Source organism: Pinus tabuliformis, chromosome 2_1 (assembly GCF_031772625.1).
Source record: "Pinus tabuliformis cultivar Carrire ecotype Pingquan chromosome 2_1, CPIR1, whole genome shotgun sequence".
Lineage (NCBI taxonomy): Eukaryota > Viridiplantae > Streptophyta > Pinopsida > Pinales > Pinaceae > Pinus > Pinus tabuliformis.
Window position 1 is genome coordinate 770,082,749 of NC_142299.1, and position 6,739 is coordinate 770,089,487.

Below are 6,739 nucleotides of genomic sequence, written 5' to 3' on the forward strand. Positions count from 1 at the left end.
ATTGTATTACCTGCATACAAAGGTTTATCTCTCACAAGAGGTAGTTGGCCGAGTTCACCAACAAGGATGATGGATCTGCCATCAAAAGGACAATTCTTTTTCTCTAGAGATGCTTCTCGTAATCGAGCATCTATTTGCGTAAACAACCTTGATCCTAGGAATCTCATTTCATCAATTAATATATATCTAATATACCTTATTTCCTCTTGGAATACTTCTAGTGGCTACCCCTATAGTGGTTACATATCTTTAATTGGAATTTTTAGAGGTGAGTGTATTGTTTTTCATGTATATTAAAAGTCATTATTCCTGTTGGGGAAATAATAAGCAAAGGGCTTCCTCCATTACTTGAAAAATTAGAAAGAGCTTCAAAAATAAAATTGATAAGGAAAGACTTCGCACTGCCTACAGTGCCTTGAAAAATCATAAGAAGAGCTTCACGAATATCATATTTAGCAAAGTTCCTTAAACAATTTCAAATTAAAGTCGTTGTTTTCCGGATATTGAATTTGGAGATGTAAATCTTATATTTGAAAGGTCAGAAATATCACCCCTTGATTATCTATTCCTTATAAAATTAATAGCTTTTTCTACAACATCATTAGAAATAGTTGTACTTTTCCAGTCAAAGGATATATCAAAGTCCCTTCAACAAAGGGTGTGAAGATCAAAAACATTCACATCATTTGGTGGAACCAGGCGAGATAAAATCTGCGATTCTTTGAAAGCATCTTCAAGATTCATTTCTTGGTTAGAAAAATCATTGTCTTCTTCATCTTCAATATTGTCAACAATTGATGGATTTTGATCAATATGCCATGCTCAATATTAGAAATTCCTCGAATTTTCAATAATAATTTCAGCTGAAAGGCCAATTTTTGCATGAATGTCATGAAATGTCTTATACAAGAGCAATTCTCTCTAGCAAAAGGTTTCAAATTCATCTGAAGCCTCACTAGGAATAGAATAAAACCATGGACAAACCCGAACAATAGCATGAATATCTCTAGGCTTCCATGGATCTTGTTTTTATTTATGCTTGCTAATAAATATTTTTGATCGGATGGTGTAAATTGGAAGATTCCAGTATATTCTCATCGTTGCCACTCAATCAACGAATTGAATTAAAAGATATAACTTCCTTGCATATCTAAATCACATGTTTAAACCATACTTAAATTATTTTTTTACAAAACATGATTAAACATTTACTGTACCTATTGTTGATAACCACATATACTAATTACTTACAAATGAATTTAAAAAAAAACATATAAAACGTGCATTTCCTTGTGGATTGATTTTGAAACTTATAACTCTTCACATTCTCAAACGTATGCAATTCATGAAGTTAGTCATTTCCTATGCTTTCTTGATGCAGGTCTACCCTGCAAACCCAGAATCTTTACTCTTCTCATGCATATAAAAGTGCATCTCTAAAAAATTTCCCAGATAAGACTCCTTTTGGCATTTGTACACACATCAATTGCGGAAGCTCCTCAATTTCAAGTCATAAACTCAACAATCTTCGTTATGGTACTCGTTCTGTACCAGTTTTCCCCAACGCTGAACTGTGACTTACCATTCATCCATCATCCTCAAATTGACAGCTCTTTCTCTGCGCCCTTGACTCCTGGTGTAGGAATTCTAACACAAATGAGAATCGATTTCTGTAAATCGATCTGTATTATCCGTTGAATCTGCCGCTTCTGCAAAACATTATTTTGGCAATTATATAATTTGATCTCTACCTTATCACGTCTCGAAATAAATACAATCGACATCAACTACAGTTCCCACATGGAGTTAAACATTTCATTATCACACTACAACTTGTCAACTATTTGATCGAACGCCTCATTCGATGGCACATCCAGCGACAACTTCGATTAAGATAGCACTACTCCATTACCCTGTTCTACATGTCAATGGTTCAATCTCAGGCCAGAACTTAACTTATCAAGACAAATATAAAACACTGTTTAATTTTTAACAAAGTTAACACATGCCAATACTCAATGCCTACGATTCATAACAGGAGATTTCCATTTGCCAATTACACTCTCGGCAATCGTTATATGTCCTTCCATTCAAAATGTAAACTTCTCTACGCTTGTAAATCAATAATGGTTCTAACATCGAATTTCAAACCTCTGTTCCTACTTTACGCTTTTCAAACCAGAATTATATTACTGCTCAGTAGCATGAAACATGAAATGATCCTATTCAAAATAGACAGTGCTTAAAACAGATATGTGCCCTTTTAATGCAAAGAGAGGTTTAAATTAACAATGATCCATCACTCCTTGATCTCCCATTCGGCTCACATGGATTTACCATTCAAGCCCCAATTACAAGAATTAAATACACAATTTCTTAATTAATCAATGCAGTTCTAAAACACAGTATTCATATTAACAATGGAAACTACTTACAAACCTTGTCTTTGCCAGACCAGATATTCAACTTTCATGGCCTTCCAATTGCCTGGAGGCTTATAACTTTGGCTGTCCAAGCCTCACCTCTACTCCCTCTATCCTATTCTTCCTCTTCCTTTCTTTCTCAAAAAGAAGTTATACATCAATCATACCTAACTACTTCTTCCGACACATGAAGAATTAGTTATTCAGTTATAACTCATCTTTATCATTATTTAGCTAAACTACACCACTCTTAACTACCTACCCTTATTGAAATTAACACAAATTTAACAACGAAGTCTTCCTCAAGTCTTGCATTAGCCACAACATGTGACCACCCCGTCACATTGTTGGCCCAAGTCTAGATGCTTCTGCATCAAACTCGCACGGTTGAAAACATTCATGATCTCCTGATCATGTGCTTTCAAAAAGGAAAGAAGAAAGATAAAAATTCCTCCTGGATCCCAGACCTTGTCCTCGAGTTGTCTATATGCTCTGCTCCTCCGTTTAGGCTGCATGTCAGCTGCTTCCTGCTTCATCTTCCTTCCCTGGTCACAATAGTTTGGAGCTGAAAACACCGTAATAATTTTGCCGTTGTGTTCAATTTCATCTTCCTCTTTAACTTCATGAGTCCTGACCACCTGCGCAAGATTTTTTTCTTGCAGAAATCTTTTGGTCATATCTTCTACAAAAGACAAACCAACCTCTCGTTTGCTGAGCCCACACCCTTTATGGAGCTGTGGATCGCTACAAAGTATTCCACACATCAAACCCTCTTCAGGGGGCTCGCAGAATCGAACAATTTCTTTGATATCTTCCAGTCTTATACCATCAACGCTAAAAGGACTTTGACGAAAAACAAAAATCTTATCATGGAGGATATGAGCCAAAGGCATGTAGCAAATCGCTTCAGCGAAAAGCTCAACCATACTTCCGTTGTACTAGGACTTGACTTCGCCCTCAAAACTATAAATCTGGTTCTTACTCCTACTTCCATGATTTCCTCTTGGACACATATACTTGAATACAAATGGCACAAGTACGACTTTAACTGAAAATAATCCTCCGTCAACAAAATCATCATTAAAAAGATAAGGTTTGTCCTCCGAAGGAATTCTACTAACCTCAAAGATGTTAAAAAGGTCATAATACTGACCATGGATGTCATCACAAACAGTGAATTTCTTTCCATTCGGAGAAATCGCCTCCAGCAAATCCTTTACTTGCAATACTATTTGAAATGCACACCTTCTGTGTATAGTTTCCTGATTCTAGAAGTCATCCATCTTTATAAATTCCAATGTTACATTTTCTCCTTCTACTCCATGCTATCGCTCCACCTTTATTGAATGAAAATCAATGGGTTCAACAACTAAATGATTCACTAGATCATTCACTAAGATGGTCTCAATAAATCTAATTTTTTTTACTGTTGTTTCGGTCTCTTCAAGCTTTTGGGTGGCATCAGGACCATTTAGAAAAATTCTTTTAACTTGCTGAAAATCTTTTAATATTTGACTGTTCACCTTTCCTGATGTTGCCAACCTTTTCCTTCTGGTCTGGTGCAACTTCAATTTCTTAATGTTCTCAGTCTCTGTTTCCAGTTGATCTTCTTGCTGGTCGTCTTCATTAATTCTCCCTTCCTGCTCTAGCTGGTTGCTGTTGTCCAACTGCTTCTTCCTTTGTCTCACACATCTATACTGTGTGTCTCTTTTCAACAGAGTTTCAACTTGCTGTTCTGGACTTTTTTCTTTTATCAACACTTTAGTGTGTTGATTTAACCCCAAATAGTTTTCAAGTTTTTCCTCTGCATCATCCATTCTAATAATGCTTCCTTGGCCTCCCGAAGTATCATGGACTACATTGACATCATTCCCACCAGCTCCTACAGAAGTAAATTTAGATTTTCCATTCTGCATATCAACATCATTATTTACTTCTTTGATGGAATTACTAATTACATTTTCTACTCCATGTTTTGAATTCCCACCAATGCTATTTGTCATATTCTCCCGCGGAAACCTACTCTATACCCAAAGTTTCTCTGCCGAAGCAGACCAGGATGCATGCCCCCTGGGTTCCAGTCATATCCTCCCGAATTACTCACACTCATCAGGAGGACGGACCGTGGGTTGAGACACTTCTTGCGTGAATAGACCATTTAGGGATGGTATATGACTATTTGCGATGCGTGATCCGGGAAATGAAAGTTGGTCCACGAGCTTGACCATTCTTCCTTCATGCGGAAAACACATTACTCTAAAGAGTGATGAGACGATGGCTCCCATGCAATATATATAGTCTCGTCCAAGGAGTAGGTTATAATCCAAGGGTCCTTGAACGACCATCACGTTCATTTGAACGGTCTTCCCTTTCAATGTTATGGGCACATTGGCGAGGATCCCTAAAGGTCGACTGGTTCCTTTATCGAAGCCTGATAGATTTCTCATTTCAGGCAAAAGCGTTGGCGAACCAAGCACTTTCCAAGCAATAGAGGAAAGGATACTCACAGATGCCCCCTCATCAATAACTGTGCCAGCCATTACCATTCTGTATATTTGAACGATAATTCTGAATGGTATGCTAGCTGGCAAGCGGGATCTGCCTAGTTGGTTCTAGTCGAACGAGACAACTAGGTTGCTTGGTGGTGGGACCGAATAGACGGCCGGGTATGACCTTGACGAAGTTCCTTCCTGCGATAAAGGAATGGGCAAATTGCCCCCTTGTTCGTCAGAGTTTGTGTTGATGAAGAGAACTTGGACGGTGTCGTCTTTATTGTCCTCTGTGATGAAGATAGAGCCTCTGAAGGCAAAACCGGGTCAACTGCCGCCTCAAACTTTTGACTTTCATCAGGTATGGATTCAGACGGTTCATCTTCAATGATAGGTGCTTCGGCTGACCACCTGAGCGGGCCAGCCGGGTTCTCAACTGGTGAAGGACTTGGCAGGAGTTTTTGATATCCAGGAGGAAGTTGCACTGGTAAAACCGGGCGATCTTCCAAAACTCTTTTAGCCTCATCTAAGAAGGGACAACGGTGGATTGCATGGTCGCCTTCACACAGTTTGCAGGGAAATCTGGCTTTCCCTCTCTGTCCTGTGGCTTCACTTTCACTAGTTGATGGTGTGCTGTCAACATGGCTATCAGAGGTTGACGCCACCGTATTGTGCAAACGGGGAGACCAGTCCCTTAGTATCCGAGGGATGCAGGGATAATCTCTGTGGAAGTGGTCTCCCTTGCATATGACGCATGGCGATTTAGGCCTTGCTAGTGCTGTGTGTGGATTTTTGTCAGACGACACTTGTTTGCCCCCAGTCGTTTTTGGCTCCTTCTTCTTCTTTTCTTTCTTCTTCTTTTCCTTCTTCTCCCTAGGAACTTGGTTTTTTGTTTTACCAGTTCCGTTAAGCGAAGAGGAAGGAGGAGAGGAAGAATTATATGAAGTCAAAGGCTGGTGGGAAACTCTCGTCTGGTCTAACTGTTGACTCGACTGTTCAGGAATAGTGGTGTTCTGAACGACATTGGTTGAACAGAGCCAGACTAGCAGGCCAATTGTCAATCCTGGAAGTGACAAAGTGGCCATGTGGGGCGCACCAACATCTCCCCAAGAGGAGAAGGGAATAGGATTTCCACCAAGGGGAATTCCTTGGTTGGTGGGCTCCATCTTTTCAACCTAAAGATTAACGCAGGAATAAAGGGTGATTGTTCCGTTTAAAATAATTTTTTAACGACGCTTAGACACAACTTGCTTTTTCAATTTTGGAGAGTCGAGAAAAAGCTAAAGATGACTCTAGTCTCCTTTGATGTTTTAACGAGCCCGAAGTGAAAAATGCTCGGATGGACTTTTTCCGTTATAGAGTCTGAAAAAGGCCAAAAGGAACTGCTCTGGAGTTCTAGGCAGAGGGTGTGCCAAACTTTTCGCAAAACCGCAAAATACATTTTAGGGTACGGGCGGTCGATCTTCCTAAATTCTGTGTTCAGTGCATTGCGATCAGTAGGGCGGCCGACACGGCTTCCTAAGGATAAAGGTTTTATGCCTATAGGAGTCTCCCAATATATACATGACGGTACGTGGGAGCACAATCCGTACTGGCGCTATCGTCCCTCAGGAGGAATCACCCACCTTCAACGAGATCGACAGTCACCAGGCTTTACGACGTTGGAACACGTCTCTAGCGTAGACCTCTATGTTGTGCGTTATGTTGCAAAGCGTTGTTAAGTTCATTTAGTTTATTTTAAGTTGATCTTTTTAGAAGTTTGCCTTTCTGGATCACCACAAGATGTATGGTACAATTCCTAAATGCACTCTAAAGATGATAAGCAAG

At 39.5% G+C, this 6,739-nt stretch overlaps 1 pseudogene; it reads right to left on the reverse strand.

Annotated features, from left to right (window-relative positions):
• Positions 1–1,598: 1,598 nt before the first annotated feature.
• Positions 1,599–3,349, reverse strand: LOC149202848 (serine/threonine-protein phosphatase 5 pseudogene; annotated as a pseudogene).
• Positions 3,350–6,739: the final 3,390 nt, after the last annotated feature.